The following is a 17,775-nucleotide window of genomic DNA, read 5'->3' on the forward strand; positions in this document are numbered from 1 at the left end:
TAACTGATCTGTACAATGCTCTTGTAGGCAGGTGTTAATATCCCTGCTTTACAGATGAGAAAACAGAGGACAGAGAGGCTGACTGATTTGCCCAAGGATATAGAGCTAGTAAGTTAAAAACCTAGTCTGTCATTACAAAATTTAGGAGTTTGCTCCCTAACAGTAGAGAATATCTGCTTTCACCGTGGAGAGAGAGCTGAATTCATAAAAACAAAGGGTGGAAGGGCGGTTACCAGAGTCTGCAGGAGCGGGGAGCACGGGGGCGGAGGGGGGGTATGGTTTAAGGGTACAAGCTTGCAGCCAGGAAATCGGTAAGTGGTGCGATGCAGTGGGCAGTGTAGCAATTCCAGACGACAATACTGTGTTCTAAACTTCCAAGTTGCTAAGAGACCAGATCTTAATTGTTCTGAGCACACACAAAAGGTAATTAAGTGACATGCTAGAGATGTTAGCTAATGCCAGGGTGGTAATCACGTTACGATGTAGCAGCCTATGCAGCCTATGAAACCAACAAGCCCCATACACCTTGAACTTCTATGATGCTACGTGTAAATTATATCTCAATAAAATACAAGTTGTAAAACATAAAAAAAAAAAAAAAAAAAAAAAAGCTATTGCCTAAGATCCCCGTTTCTTCCCAAGGATTTTAAATCTATTTTCGGTCTCTCGTACTCTGGTTCGCTGTTCAACCGTGGCAGTCACGTGAAGGCATCTGGGTAAGAGTGTGAAGGGAAAGATCTCGTCTGTACTCAGATTTTAAGAGCTAGAGCAGTGTTATAAGAGTGATTTCAGCATGTGTGCAGTCTTTCAGAAAGAACTTGGGCTTCTGCTGTGAAGGAAGTTAAAATCTTTAGGAAGTTAGTTTGCCCCGTGTCATGTCTCAAAAAATAACAGTCTTCGGCAATAGCAAAGGTTTTGTTTTAAGGTCAGGGCATTCAACTTTGGTGCTATTTTTAGTGACTTTTCTACCTGAAACATTCAATGAATTATTCATAGCTCCACGGAAGCGGCCGTGCCCTCTGTTGGTATTTGAAAATAACGACAGATTCTAGAACGTTTGCTACAACTGAGGATGTCGGCCGCAGGTAAGGAAGCAGCAATCCCGCCAGGTCCCAGCCCCTCTCTCATGGGAAGCAGGCACTGTCATTTTGTCAGGGAAACCTTCCTTACCTCCGACACAAGTGGTGCTGGAGACAGCACGAGAGATCTATTATTTTGGAGGTGGGGTAATCATCGTCGTTATTCCCATCTCTGTGCCTCCTCTTCTGGCACTCGTTCTCGGATCTGGCTCTTTTAAGTCACCCGATATTGCAGTTTTTAAACTTAAAAGATGGACAGATGCCCTGCCAGAAAATGTTGCTGTGATGGGATGATCAGGATTGGAAGATGGTCGTGAAAATTACACGACGCCCACCTTGCTCACTGCCCTCCAGCAAACACCTGTGATTTGATAGTGAAAGAAACCCAACCCCCCAGCAGAGTGGCTCATGCCCCGTGTGTGACTGAGCTCTGTTGTGGGACCAGAAAGGCAAAAGAAAGGAGGCAGAGGTGAGAGAGGCCTTGAGTCGGGGCATGGGTGGGATTTACCAGGGTGAACACCAAACACAATCTTATAAACATGGTGATGATAAATTGGCCAGAGTTATTTCAGTGATGGGGAGGAGGAAGAAGAGAAGAGGAAGGAAAAAGGAGTCCGTGTAACGCGGATCTCCAAAGTGCTTAAGGGTCATCAGGTCAGACACGCCGAGATTCACGTTTGAACTTCACCTTGAGAAAGTGGCTACAGAGCTCGGCACTCAAGTTCTCCTCGTGTGTAAAATGAAGATGCCTCAAAGATAGGTCTGCACAATGCCTGGGACGCAAGGGGAAATCAACAAATGCGTACCAACTTTCTTTACTCTAAAACCAATGTCCATAACCTGAAAACCCATATGGTCAGCATTTACCCAATTCTATTTTAAAGTAATGACGGGAGGGTAGACCGCTTAAATGGAGTTCCCGTCTCCATTCCTTCTTCGTGTCGGTTGTGCTATATCCCTGCACTTTCCAAAGTATAATGACTATTCCTTTGCCTTTGCTCGGAAGACTCACCTTGGAGATTTGGAAGGGAAGGCCCAGAAGTCTTAGCACCAAACCAAAGCAGCCACAAAAAAGCCTGTTTTAGCAACTCCCAGGGGCATCGGATTCATTGGGCCAGCTAAGGTCTTCTGACACCAAGGGGATCACCCATTTTTACCAACCTACAGCTCTTAAATATTTTCTCTACATTAAATTAAATCCATCTTTGGTGAGTTGCGTAAGCCGCTTCAAAGTGGCAATCAATTTCCCCTTTTAGTTATCAACTATGATAAAATTAGGTGTGACCCTGCAGATTGAGAACTGGGAAATTTTAGGTCACAGCGTTGATCCAATGACACTTTAGGAAAGACACTGTGATCACCTTGTTTAGTCTGCTATCAAAACCATCATCGTTTTGTTACAGGTAGAGCTTCGTCTCCGGATCTAGACGGAATCCGTTTCAAAGTCTAAGTGTGTGACTTACTACTTACGGAATGAATAGCAAAGTCTAGGCTGCTGAGTCTCAGTAACTGTGTTCCTATATTGAAGATACTTAATGACCTCCTCTGTACATTGGACTGGGAGTTTGAAATCAAACAACTGTGGACAGAGCCAACAATGTGGTACTTCTCCAGGAAATGTTAGATCACTTACAAAATGTCACTATTACCTAATTTAAAATCCTCTTCCACCCCCACGTTTTCAAAAATGGGATAGATTACTGGACTTGGCAGGATTGATCCCATAGCCTACTAGACTTTGAATACAAGGTTGGAAATTAAGTAGAAATTCAAACCCCTTATATACACCTTTCCACTCCCCATGCCTGAAGTATTGTCATACACGATTTTCTCCATGCTGTGTGGACTTTCAACTGTTGTATTTATTTGCTTCTTGGGTGGGTGGGATCTGAGTCAAAAAAACACTGATTGTATTTCTCCCACATATTTATTATTATGGTATGCTTAACACTGGTTATTTGTTCCGGGGTACATACCAAATTATATATATAATTTGATATGTCAAATATATAACTTGATACATATATAATTGGATATATATATATATATATATATATATATAAAATTTGTTGAAGATTTCAAAGAGAGTCTTAAACATGAATAAGAGGTTTAAACCTGAGGCCAAGGAAAAAGATTTAAAAAATGATGTTTATTTGGAGTTACAGAATTAAAATCTATTTGGAATTGAAAAGCATCGAGGTGATCATATTGTCCAATGTCGTTGAAACCTGCAGGACCCAACCTCCTAAGAAAGAGAAGGACTTCCTCTGGTTATAGAGGTTTTAAGAACAGCTAGACCCAGGATTCTGAGATTTGGAGTCTTTTCAGTAATGGGAAGAAGGTGGCAGAGGACAAAACTAAGGCATCGTTATAATGTTCATCTTCAGAGACCTTACGGATCATTAAAAGGTAGGCTAATGACTACGGATCATTAAAAGGTAGGCTAAAGACTTTCTGTCGTAAGGCTATATCACAGTATCCCAGCTAGAGGACAAAGTGAAGCATCATCCTCGCTCCAATGGTATCCCTTTGTGGTTCTTAGGTCAGTGCAAGGCCTTCTTAGTGAGCCCCTAAAAACTAGAGTATGCAGTAGAGTAAAATGGTTCCATGCACTGGAGTTGGAAAGTGCTGTGTGCCTTCCATTTGATTTAAAAAATAGTCATGGTGTTCCAATTTTCCCACCTAAAACATGAGAATTATAGTACCCACATCATACAGTTTATGAAATCCGTAAGAAAATACACGTATCGCATATGATGCCCCAAATGAGTGTGTGTTCAATAATTGGTTCTTTCCTCTCACTGCCAAGTGCACAACACGGAGATAGTAAGCCACACAGAAGAGCCTGAGCTTAGACGATGGGTGAACAATGGGAAATCCGGGCAGCGTCTGTGTGAGCTTGGCAAGGAGACCCCACAAGGAAGTCATTCTCTCCTCAGTGTGCCGACAACAGCATCCATCCGACTCAGAGGCTGTGAGCGGTTCACTGTCCTTGTAAGACGTGGGCCTGGAGACACAGCTGGAGTTCTTGTCATTGTGGAATTCAGCCGGTGAGCCTTGGCTGTCAAGTCTGGGGAGTAGCTAAACCTGAACTAGTCCAGAGACCACATCAGTATCCCTCTATTTATTCAAGTGTTTATGAACTTCTTATACAGACTTGCACTTCTCTCGAGGGAGGGAGAGTTGAAAAAGACAAAAAGTAGGAGAAATATGGTGCAGGGAGTAAACAGCCGCTCATCAGAACACCTACTGTCTACTGGGCATGAAGGTATCCCCTTCGGATACATATTATCTCTTTTAGTATTCACTACAATATGGAAGATAGTTCTTTTCCCCATTACCCAGAAAGGTTAAATACTTGCCTGATGTCTCAACCAAAACAGATTAAACCTGGAATTCACACCCAGGTCTGGCTCCCAAATCCACATAATTTTCACTCGTCTCAACCCATTATTAGAAGAGCCAAGACGTGATCAACGGGGACAACTCTGAAAACATACGGACGTTATTCTGTACCTGTATGAGAGTTTATTGAAAAATATTGGGAGAGAGCATCTTCCATCACTGCCCGACATAGAGGATAGAAAATGACAGCTTGCATTATTAATCCCCGTGACCATTTATTTCTGCTCTACCACGAATAATTGAGGGCTCGGTGTCCACTAGAAGTAAGGTTAATCGAGACAGGTATTTAACTTCTAGGGAGGCTTCTTAGTACAAGACAGAGGGAAAAGAAGTATGCAGGAAGAAAGCATAGGCTTTTTTTCAGATCATTTTAACAGCTTTTTAATATTCAGAAATATTTTCAAAAGGCCCATTAATTCCCATACTTAACATCTCTTTCAGGGAACCCTGATTGAATCTTGACTCATTAGCTCCTGATGCTTGTAACAAAAGGATCATTCTGTTCTTTCCTTCTGCATCACAATTTCCACCTAATGGCTGTTTTATTTTGAATGAATCGCTAAGGTAGCTTTCAGAGGAATCTCACTAAATACACTTAAAAGCACCTTTCACCGGCATTGAACCATTGTTCCTTGGTCTTCAGTTCATAATTGTCGTCGTCCCCACCCCTCTGCACCCCACCCACTTCAACTTTCACCGTTACAATTCCGAATGGTAGTTTTCCTGAAGGCTGCCTGTGAACTTAAGTGAAGGGAAACATATGTCAGGACGTTCTGCTGACAGAATGTACGTCCAGGAGAGATGCCATCTACAAGTGCAGGAAGTTCAGGGAAGAACAGGGCTGCTGACATTCTCAGAGCTCTGCAAGCCAGCTTACAGCTTCTGGAACTCACCTTATGAAGTGGACCTGTCGGTCTTCTCCCTCCCGGATTTCATACTGGCTCAGCCAGCTCCTAACACGTACTACTCAAGAAAGGCTCCCATCTGTTCCACGGAGTCTGTGAACAGTGCACACTCCAGAGCGTCATTAGTGTGTGAGAGGGAGATTCCAGACTTCTAGGAAGGACGTGGTGGTCTTAGAGTCACCGTGGGAAGGCTTCCATGGTGAGAGAGCAGGAGAGAGAATCACCTTGGCACACAGATTTCACAAGGCCAGACTTACCTGAATGTTCCCCCCACCCAACACAAACAACAAACAAACGCAGACAGGTACTTAAAATATTTGAAATCTACCTGAGAAAACCTTTCAAGTAATTATCCATTGTAAGGATTTCAAACAAGGAGAAAAGGAGTTATGTTCATGGTAAGGGAGACCAGGGAATATCGTAGAGATGTCAGTTCTCCCTAAGTAAATCTATAAATTCGATGTTACCCCAGTACAGTACATACATTGTGTTGGGGTCTAGACTGTTTGAAGACAATACCATTCCTGAAGCCAAGAATAGTGAGAAAAATCCTGAAAGACCAGAGCAATTTGGGAAGCAGCCTTACCAAATTATAACTCCGCTATAATGAAACACGGTAACGTTGGCTCAGGAATGGACCTACAGGCTAACTGAACCAAAGGCAAAGCTCTAAAATATATACCAGGGAATCTTAACACATGACAGTGGAATCTTAATATAGGACCAAGATGATATCTCAAATTAGCAGGGAATGGATGAAATTTTTTGTAAGTGGTCTTGGAAAATTGGATAGCCATTTGAAAAAAGATAAAGTTTTTGTATAACATACCATACACAAAACAAATGCCAAATAGGTGAGAGATTTGAATGTTCTGTTTTTACTAAATGCTTATTTATTTTTTGAGAGAGAGAGGGAGGGAGAGAGAGGATCCGTAGTGCTGTCAGTGCAGAGCCTGATGTGGGGCTTTAACTCAGGAACCAGGAGATCATGACCTGAGCTGAAGTCAGTCACTTAACCAACGGAACCACCCAAGCACCTCAAGATCTAAATGTTTCTTTAAAAGGCTATACAGGTACTATAAAAGAACGGATGGATTTCATTATAAAACGAAGGGGTAGAAAATTTCTCTATGATTCAAAGTTCAGAAGCAATAAAAGAAAAGATTGGAGTTTCAATTACATGATAAAGCATTTGTAAGTTACAAAGCATTGACAAAGCCCCAAAATTAAAATATGGGGACAATCAGTACACAACTATGTAACAGAAAAAAAAAAGATCAGAAATCTCTAACATATAAAGAACTAAAAAATTTTAAGGAAAACAGAAAAATGGGCAAAATACATGAATAAGCAGTTCATAGAAAAATAATTTAAGATGACCCTTAAATATATGAAACGATACTCTCACTGACAAGGGAACTGTAACTTTAATGTTCTTAATGTGTTTTAGAAAACATAATTTTCAGTGACAAGGGAGAAAATTAATATAAAATCAAATAAGTAGGTCAAAAATCTTTGACATTTTAACTGAAAATATAAACTTCTGACTCTTCAAAAATACATATTTCTTCTATGCACTTAATCAACAGAGCTTTGAAACATACGATACAAAACCTGATAGGTCTTAAGGGGGAAATAGAAAAATTGTCAACTATAGTTGGAGACTTTAACACTTTTTTCTCTCAGGAATTGATACAGTAAATAAGCAGGAAAATCAGTGAGGATATAGATACCCGGAGCTGTCAGTCAACTTGACCTAATTGCTATTTATAGAGCACTCCACCAAAATATAGCAGAATACACATTCTTCTCAAGTGTAAATGAAACAGACACTGAGCCGGACTATATCCTGAGTCATAAAATAAGACTTAACAAATTAAATATGTGCATTTATGAAACAATTTTATATTTTTCCTTGGACCATAACAAAATTAAGCCAAAGATCACTAACGAGAGATATCTAGAAACATCCCTAATTATTCCGACATTAAAGACAGAATTCTAAAAACCCAAAAAGAAATCACAAGGAGAGTTTTTAAATGAGACATACTATATCAAAATTTGTGAGAAACCACTAACGCAGGGCAGAGAGGGAAAATTTATAGCATTAAATGTTTATATTAGAAAACAAAAGAGATCTAAAACCAGGAGACCAAGCTTCCACCTTAGGAAACTAGAGAAAGATGAACATGTTAAACACAAAGCAGAAAGGGAAAAAAATGAAAATAAAACAGAAAAGCAATAGGGACCATCAATTAAGCCAAAAGCTGGATCCCTGAAACGATCAATAAACTTGATAAATCTTTAGTGTGGCTGATCAAAAAGAGGAAAAAAACAAGTTATTGATTAAAGGAGTACAGACATCACTATTAATCCCAAAGACACTAAAAGAATAAGAGAATACTAAGAAAAATCCTATGCCCATGAGTCTCTCAATTTAGAGGACATGTACCAGTTCTTTGAAAGATACAAACTACTAATCCCACTCAAGAAGGAAAAAATAATCTAAATAACCTATATCTATTAAAAATTTAATTTCTGGAGCAGTTGGTGAAGATTCCAACTCAGGTCAGGATCTCATTGGTTCGTGGGATTGAGCCTGAGTTGGGCCCCGTGCTGACAATGCAGAGTCTGCTTAGGATTCTCTCTCTCTCTCTGTGTCTCTCTCTGTCTCTGTCTCTTTCTGCCCCTCCCCTGCTTGTGCTCTCTCTTAAAAAAATAAACAAACTTAAAAAATTTCTTGTTCAAAATTAAGAGAAAAGACTGTCAGATCCAGACCGTGTCACTGGTGAATTATACAAAATATTTAAACAGCAAATAATAAGATTTCCACTAAATTTCTTCCATAAAATAGAAGAGGGAACAGTTCCAAACTCATTATACAAGCCCAGCATTAACATACAACTAGGGACACCTGGGTGGCTGAGTTGATTAAGCTGATTTTGGCTCAGGGCATGATCTCATGGTTTGTGAGTTCGAGCCCTGCATTGGGCTCTGTGCTGACAGCTCAGGGCCTGGAGCCTACTTTGGATTCTGTGTCTCCCTCTCTCTCTCTGCCCCTCCTCCACTCATGCTCTGTTTCTCTCTCTGTCTCAAAAATAAATAAACGTTAAATTTTTTTTTTAAATAAAAAATAAAATTTTTTTTCAATTGAAAAAACCCATAAAACTAAAACCAGGCAAAGACATTACAAGGAAACTATAATTCAATATTCATCATGAATGTAGACACAGAAATTCTTGACAAAATGTCAGCACATCAAATTCAACAATATATAAACATAATTGTCACAACCAAGTGGGGTTCATCCCAGGAGTGCCAGATTGATTCAACATTCAAAAATCAATCGTTGAAATTCACAGTAATAACAAACTAAATAAGCAAATCATATGCTCATGTCAATAGTTATGTAAAAAAAAAAAATTCACCAAATTCAACATCCATTCATGGCTAAAAACAAAACAAAACAAACAAACACTCTCAACAACACAAGAATAGAAGGTAACGTCCCTAAGCTACTGAAGAGCATACACAAAAAAATTTAGATCTTACTTCCTCCTTACTGACGATTATGCATCATGATCTTTTCTCAAGGATCAGAAATCGGGTCAGGATGTCTTCTCATGCCATTCCTATTCAATATCAAACAGGAAGACCTAACCAGTACGACAAGGAAAGAACGAGAAATACAGAGTAGAAAGGTAAGAAATAACAACTTCTGTACTTAGTAACAGCCTGAATGTCTGTGTAGAAAATCCCAGAGAGTCTACAAAAATGCTCCCGGAACTAATATGTGAGATTAACATGGGTATAGAGTACCAGGTTATTACATAAAAATCAGTTGTGTTGTGTGCCAGCAATATGCAGTTGGGACTTGAAATTGGAAACAAAAATAGTATTAATCACAGTAGGAGCAAAACAATGAAGTACTTAGGTACAAATATATCAACACATGTGCAGAATCTGTAAGCTAAAAACTACAAAACAGTTACGAAAAGGAATCAAATATCTAACTAAATAAAGAGAATGTATCATGGTCCTGAATTGAATATCCAAGTTTCCGAAGATGCCGGTTCTGTTTGATCTATAGACTCAACAAAATCTCAATCAGAGTTGTAGTATGCTTTTTGTGACAAGCTGATCTAAAAGTTAGATGGCAGAGCAAAGGATCTAGAATCATTAAAACCATTCTGATGGGGAAAAAAAGCAGTGTTGGTGGACTCACATTCCTGATTTCAAGACTTACTATCTGCAGCGGTAACTACAATAGTGTGGTATTGGGAAAGGGTAGACACAGGGAACAGAAGGGAAAGCAGAGAAATGTACCCACACGTTGTACCTACAACTGATTATTTTGATATGGGGTCAAAGGCAATTTAATGGAGAAAGAATAATTTTTAGAAAACATAGTGCTGATATCATTGGATATCCTTCTGCCAAAAAGCAAACTTTGACACTTACTTTATATCTCATACAAAGAGGAACTATGAATGGATAATAGATATCAATATAAAACAAAATTATAAAATTTTCAGAAAAAAATAGGAGACAATCTGTGTGACCTTGGGTTTGGCAATAAATTTATACAACATCGAAGACATGATCTATAAAAAGATGAAAAGTTACACTTTTCAAAATGAAAAACTTTGGCTCCTCAAAGGTTACTCTTGGAAAGAAAAACCAAAATACAGGCTGAGAAAAGTATTTGCAAGTCGCATAACTGAGAAATGAGTTGTATCAAGATTATGGAAAGAAGTCTTATAACTCCATAATAAGAAAACAAACTACCCAGTTAGAAAATTGGGCAAAATATCTGAAGAGACACTTCACAATCCCGTGAGACAAAAACAACAGGAAAGCCATTACAAAAAGATCGAGCTGCTCAAGGATATTGACTTTGATCCCTTGAATCATAATGTCATATCCCAGAGAAAGAATGCTTTGGGAGGCCTTCTGAAACTGCCTCTGGTTTTATTTGAATATTAAACCTTGTTGCCTCAGATTTCTCTGTAGTTTTAATAGTTCTGGCTTTTGTTTAACTCAGCTGGAGCTTTTTAAAAGGCTAATATAAGCATCTAATAAAGATTCCAATATTGGAAACAATATGCAGTGAAAATTTAATCTTCTTTGTATGCTTGACTTTCAAGCTCTTGCCTGGAACCCTAATGTTAACTCTAGCTGTCACCCTAATCTTCTCCTGGTTTCTAGTGCAGTGTCAATTCTTCCATGAAGTCCGAGGAGAATGATAATACACACACACTTTTCTGCATCTTGTAGTTCTCGTCAACACACACACACAGAGTATTTAATGTGATTTTGTTGAGGTACCACAATTTTTTACCAGCATGCATTAATGAATGTCTTTGTGGTTTCCACTTGGTGCTACACACAATATTGAAATTTAAACCATTGTGTCTTTTCATATATGTATATGTATATATTTTGCTCAACTATATATATATATGTATATATATATATATATATACATATATATATATATAATTTTTTTTATGGTCTTCACTATTTTGAAAACAACTCATGAACCTACACACTCCAGGGTTGAAACTAATGCTAGAGATATTTTTGGAACAGTCCAAAGTATTTTCACCAAATGATGTTTTCTTAGCTATTCCGTTGCCCTAATTTACCCAACCACTGAGTTCACTTCAACAAACTGAACATGTGATGGGCCCCTCCAATGTGCCAACCACTGCACTAGGTGTTCTAACCAATACCATAGAGACCTGGACACAAATCTTAGAATCAGCCTGCATCTAAGAGGAGTGAAATTAATAAATATATGCATACTATCTCCACAGAGTTTATCATTAACATCTTGTGAAGTTCACTGGAAGACGATGAGACTGGCTCTGCTACGTCTGGGAATGGCGAGGCATCCAAATGCTGATCACCGCATGCAATTAAGTAGAATGGCTGAAGATCTGCAGGATGTCCTTGGACATTTGGAGCACGGAGAGTATTTTCGGTCAATTCTATTTAGAGAAAATCGGATGCTTAATGACTGTGGTTTAGAGGTCCACAATAAGACTAATGGACTGAAAACCCAAGAGAAGTGCTCGTGGCAGGAAGAGCACCAAGAGGATATAAAGTTATGGAAAATAAATGACGATCCATGTTACCACCAATAGGCCCTCCTATGAACCCAACCACCTGTGCAAGGTCATTACTGCAACAGAGAATCAAGTCTGCTCCAGGTAGGTGCCAGGATGCTGGGGGCTAGTCGTGTACTCTGTGCTCAGGGTTTAGGCCGGTGCCTGACAGCATGGTAAACACAATGTGGTGGTTGTGTTTTCTCCTCCTTCCTCTGCCCTCCCCTTCTCTCCATCACCACTTCTCCTGGCTGTGGACCCCAAGTATCAACTCTTCTTTTGACTCCCCCTTTTTGATGTCCACACTCGGACACACTTGGATTAGCCCTGACCACACGGGTGCACAGCCACTTTCTCTGTCGGGTCCTGCCGGTGGGACCTCACAATCCTGTCCCTGCTCAGACCAGGAAAAGAGGTTCTGTGGACTCTAGAGCAATTGTGACCAAAGAAGAAAGCGAGGAAGAGAGAAGCTGGACGTGAATAAACAGGGCAGAAAAGAACATCTTTAATTCATTTCCCTGCCTCCCTCTGATTTTTAATACCTCAACTTTCATGAGAGCAGAGCATGATACTTCTAACTTAATTTGATCATTGAATGATATGGAATATCATTGATTATTCCCATATAATACTCAGGCACATATTAATTTCATATACTTCCTGTGCTATGTTAAGTTTAGACATTTACCCGAATAAAGGGCGATGTTTAAAGAAAAAGTTGACCCTGAAATGCCTTCCATTCCCTGAACACACGAGTTGGCCCATTCTGTGGGTTTGCAAACCAACCATCAGATGTATGAAATGGTTGAAGCAGCTTTACTGGTAATATCAGGTACAGCTGCTAACTCTAAATCATAGTTGCTCTAAAAGTTTCATGTAGGTGACAATTTTCTGTGCAGAGTGTTAAAAACCACTTTATAATAGCAACTCCCACAAAACCTCTTCAGTTATATGGGTCTGTTAGCATTTTATTTTAAACACCCTTTTGACAGGTGTATTATGTAGTTATTATATTTTCCATGCATAGAACATTCTTGACATTCACTTCACTTGTAGTTTTCGATTAGAAAAGGAAAAAGTTCAGGAAAAAATCATCTGCTTGGCTGAATGAGAATGAAAGAGAAGTCCATTTTGCAGGGACTCTCTGTATCATTGACCTGAAGTAAAACAAATGCAAAACTCATTCAGACGATCTTCATTCATTTGGGCACTCACAAACTCATTCATTTATTCAGTATTTATTTTAACTTTTTTCTTCCCCCATGCATGTGGCCTTGTGCCAAACATCAAAATCTGAAGACAAAGACCCAGTCTGTGACTACACAAAGTTCATTCTCTTATGTGGGAAGCAGTAATGCAGACAAGCAAATTACTGCAAAGCAGCCATTAGATGTGCTAGGAAAAGAAGGGGCATAAAGACAAGTGGGAGCCAGGAAAAACCTGATGCAAAAGGTGTTTCTCCTCAGAGGGGTCATCGGAGATAAGCGTTCAAGGCTGAGGATATTGCGTCCCAAGTGCAGAGGGGAAGGGAGAAGCAGAGAAGCTGGGCACACGAGATAGTTCAGTACGGCTGGCAAAAAGAGTCAAGGCCCTGGAGTGGAGTGGAACAGTGAGGGTCCAGACCATCGGAGACGGTCTCAAGAGGGAACTTCAGGGCCGCAGAAGTGGGAGAGGTACATGGTACAATCATGGCGTGGTCTTTCCGTGGTATTTAGGGCTCTCCTTATGTGATCTTGAGGTCTTTCCTTCCACCTCCCCATTCCCTCCCTCACCAGCCACAAGGACCTCTTTCCTGCTATTGCTGAAGGAGGCCGAGCAAATTCACCACCAGCCCCCACTTCTCCCTCCCAAGGCTTTGTACTTAGGCTTTCTTCTGTTTGGTCTGTTTTCTTCCCACTCAGCATGCTCTTGTTCCTTCGCTTTATTCAAATCTCTACTCAAGGGCACCTCCTTAGAGAGCTTTGCCAGACTATCCTGTGTAAAGTAGAAGCATCTCATTATATGTATATATAATGCTTTGCTTTTTCTTTTTTACTTTATTAGGCGAAGTGACACTTTGAATTATAGGAGATATTATTTATTGTCTGTATCCCTTACTAAAACGTAAGCCATTTCAGGGCAGAGACTGTTTCTGTGACCATAGAAACAGCAATTAAAATACCCCCTGACATGTAGATGATGGCCCATAAACGTCTGCTGAGTGATGAACGCATCAAAGAGACCGATTTCTGTACGCATGTGCACACTCCACTGTTGTTACAGCCCCCACCACGCCCTATACGATACCGGAGTGGAAAAGTTGGTGAAAGTTGTCCCTGACCTCATTTTAGTTTCAAGTTTTAAGAGACCTTGGAAAAGAGCTCTTTACTAACGCGAAGTAATAAAGTCTTGAGAAAGAACCTTCCGTGCCTTAGAACCTTCTGTGATGGGAAATGGTACTTTTTCACCCACTATCTTCCCTCACCGGGTGACAGCCCTAAAATAAGAAAAGATTTGATAAGCAAGTGGTTTGCCAACGAATTTCTTTCCCGTAGGTGCTTTGTTGAGTTTGGCATGGAGCTAACGAAGGAACTCTTATCCAAAGATCTTACTCTGGCGATCCCAGAACAGCACATGTTTCCATATCTCTGGTCAATCTTATCTCTAATGGCTATAGAAAAATCCCTTGCCCCAATAACACGTCAAATTTCCTCGGAGCGTGGACAGTCTTCCTTAATCAAATTGTCCATCACAGGGGAAGAGGTGGTTGCTCAGATCCTGGGAAGAAGGGAAGAGAGGATTTCCTTCATATATTCTTTCAGCACAAATTGCACAGCTTCCATTAACTATAGTCTCCTTTAGGATATCTAGTCTTTAGTGGGTCATCTGGGGTCAGAAGTGAGCAGATGGGAGGTATGAAAAAGGTGTGGCCAGCTAACACTGATTGCCTCCGAAGGGTGGCCATATGGGTGATGCAGGTGTCTTTGAATTCTATGAATTCAAATTTTTCCAGGATAAACGTGTATCCAGTGTAAAAGCAGGAAATAAAATAATGCCCACCTATGCTGTTTCCTAGCCAACAAATTTAAGAATTCCGTCCTTGTGCCTCTAGGACCTGTTGAACATAGAGCTCTTCCTTTAGGCTTGGGTAGCTGCTGGCCCATGACTGCCTCGCCTTCTCTAGTCGTAGAATTTCAATTTGACATGGGCCGGTGGACTCTAGCCAAGATTTTCTTTTGAGGGCCCCATGAAGTCCTTACTGAGAAGGTTCAATGGCCCCATGAAGTCATTACTGAGAAGGTTCAATGACCGCCCCGCTTCGGAAAATCGACAAAATGCTAGCCTTTCCCTTCTTTCCGGTCACCACTCTTACGGGATGGAGAGGGGAAAAATCCTGTCCCAAAGAGGTATGGGGTTTCTTGTTCTAAATGCATTGTCCTGCCCATTTCATTTTTTGTGCTCAAACTACAGGGAAAGTTGCAGTGGTACACCCAAGTGTATACCCTTGGCTAACTCTGATTGTTTCATGATGGTTTTCTTCTAATCTCTGCAGTCTCTAGTTTTAACGACAACCTGTTCTTCATGTCCTATTCTCAACCTGCGATGTACCTCGCAGACGTGTGTCTCATTGCCTTTTACAAGGGATGCGTCTGTAGATGGTGCTTCTGACTTTTCACGTCTTTGAAGGGAGCTGTCAAGTGCAACAGATTTCAAGCTAAGCAGCCTTCTTTTTCACTTCTGGAACTGCTGCCTGCCAGCTGTGTGACCTTTCGCTTAGGCCTCTGTTTCATTTGTGAAATGAGGGGCAACGTGCATTATCTTGGAGATTCAATAACACAGCACAAGCGAAGCTTTAGCCTTGTGTCTGACACTTAGAGCTGAGAGAAGGCTCATTATGATATTGCTAGATATCTTCACCAGAGTCACTGCCGAGGAATCGTTAGCTGTTGTTAAATAAACACCTACTTGGAGCTACTCACCTTGGAGCACCTGTCGTATTGTTGTTCCACTGAGGAACAGCCATATTGTAAACCAACCGCTCTAGAGAACGATTGTCTAACGCCGTGAGGTGCCCAAACACTCCCTCCAAATCTCGCGAGGTCCATCAAGGTGCCACAGAATCTGTTACAAGTAATCCCACTTCAAACATTTTTTCCAAGGTCACTAAAAACCCCTCTATCCCTTTTTCATGTGCTGTTGTAACTGACCTTTTACTGTTAATTTATATATACATAATGATTTCTCTCAATCTGTTCTCGTGTGTAAATAGAAGAAACTTACAGACTGCCTTTCCTGAGTCTGAAAATCAGTTTATGCCCGTTATGAGACCTTGAAGGGAAATGACGATGAAACGTTTCACAAGTTCTTGCTATCATTGGGAGTCAAGGATGCTTCTAGCACTTGGCAGGGGTCGAGTTGACATTGTAAATACAGGTTTATAGTGGAAATAAACTATTGCACTAAATGGTTAATGCTGCTTTTGGGATCCCCTGGACCAAAACTCCCCTTTGAGAGGGGCTCTTAAACTCACATGGCTCTTACCACCTCCTTCTACTCCCTTTACGTATAGAGAGAAGAAGTGAGAGAGTGAATACACACCTTGGAAGTGTCAGTGATTAATGCTCTCAACTGCACTGTGTCCCCTGAAGAGCCAAGGTGCGTAGGTCCGCCTGCCCTGTCTTCTGTGTCTCCCGTCGTGAACAGTTGGACGATCCCAGGGAGAAGCGGTGTCTCCTGGTCTGTTGAAGCAATCAGTGAAGTGAATGAGTAATGAGTGAGAGCACATTAGTGCCATTGGTGGTTAATGAACTCAATCGTCTTTGCTGCGTGCCCCTGATTTCCACAGCTTGCTAAATAAAAGTTTATTTATGGTCTTTAGTGTCTGATAATTTCCACATATGAGCTTTAATAAAGCGAAAATAGGTGCAGGGAGAAGCGCTACAGGAAACTAATGAAAGCAAACATGAAAAATGGAGAAAATAATAAATTTTTATTAGGGATCCCTGCCAAGAAAGCCCTGAATGTGAGAACAAATCACGTTCGCTAAGAAAAAAATACTGGTTAACGTTGATGGGCTCTCTCTGGAGCGAGAGGGTTGGGTATCTTAGCTATGGGATGCTTTAAAGCAAACCCCAGTTCCAGCCGTTCGTCTTTTGTCACTCTACCCTATGCTTTGGCTACAACTGGTCTTTCAGTGTCATAAAAGACAACGCGCAAGTCATTTACTCACCTGGAACGAGTTTCACTACGCTCCAGCCCGTCCATTACAGATGGTCTTGCCTTCTGGATTATCCTCCCACATCCCTAGATCCTCACCTCCTAAGGGGGAGTCTTTTCTTTGATGTGGCAGAGGAGCACCGTGTTCTGGGCCACGGGATCCAGATCTATACAGACCATCTCTGTTAGGACATAGCAAAGCCTTTGGACAGGAAGGAATTTGTTCCAGGTGGAAGGCAAAAGAGACTTGACAATGGCACAAAGAAGGGGGACACAGGCTGGTTATTGAAGGGAAATAAATATTTGGGACCTTGATTAAGGTTTAAGCATCCCAGGGACACCATCCTGCAGAGGCCAGGGAAAAGAGGGGAAAATAACGAAGAAGCCTGATAAGGAGCAACCAATGGAAGAGGAGGAAAATCTAGACTGGAGGCCAAGTCATGGTTTTGTTTCTAAAGGAGAGTGTGGGGGCGCCTGGGTGGCTCACAGCTTGTCGGTTCGTGGGTTTGAGCCCCGTGTCGGGCTCTGTGCTGACAGCTCAGAGCCTGGAGCCTGCTTCAGATTCTGTGTCTCCCCACCTCACGCTCTGTTTCTCTTTCTCTCTCAAAAATAAACAAACATTAATAAGATAGGGACAGAGAGTTGAACATTAGGTTTAATAACATAGAGTGTTTTAAAAAGTATTTCAATGTAATAATGGGGGTGGGGGGGAGGTGGTGAAAACACTGATTACTCTGGCTATAAGACAAAATGGAAAGAGTTGAAATGGAGACAATGAGTATGTTCAATGCTTGGAAGTACTTTTGGTGACAAGGGGCAAATAAAAAATGGGTCATAGTTTGAGAGGAAAGTATTTGAGATAGTTTTTTTTAATATAGAAGAGACAGTATGTTCATATGCTAATATAGGTTATTTATATTAGGAAACTGATAACATTGAAGAGGGAAATATTCTGGGGTTTTGTTCTAGTGCAAATAGGAAAGAGGAAATGCTTTTAGAAAGGAAGGTAGATAGTTAATCTGTTGTAACATGTGGGAAGGCAGAGCATATAGATATAGATGTTGTTAGGTATGTAAGTGA

General features: G+C 40.7%; 1 long non-coding RNA gene across 1 annotated transcript; it reads left to right on the top strand.

Moving 5' to 3' along the window:
- Positions 1-3,286: 3,286 nt before the first annotated feature.
- On the top strand, positions 3,287-16,352 carry LOC109248719 (uncharacterized). Its single transcript, XR_002072218.2, has 5 exons — positions 3,287-3,488; positions 3,889-4,129; positions 8,984-9,090; positions 11,209-11,604; positions 16,049-16,352. It is a non-coding gene; the product is annotated as an uncharacterized LOC109248719 (long non-coding RNA).
- The last annotated feature ends 1,423 nt before the right edge of the window (positions 16,353-17,775 follow it).

Source organism: Panthera pardus, unplaced genomic scaffold (assembly GCF_024362965.1).
Source record: "Panthera pardus isolate Hobbes unplaced genomic scaffold, ASM2436296v1 HiC_scaffold_16, whole genome shotgun sequence".
Lineage (NCBI taxonomy): Eukaryota > Metazoa > Chordata > Mammalia > Carnivora > Felidae > Panthera > Panthera pardus.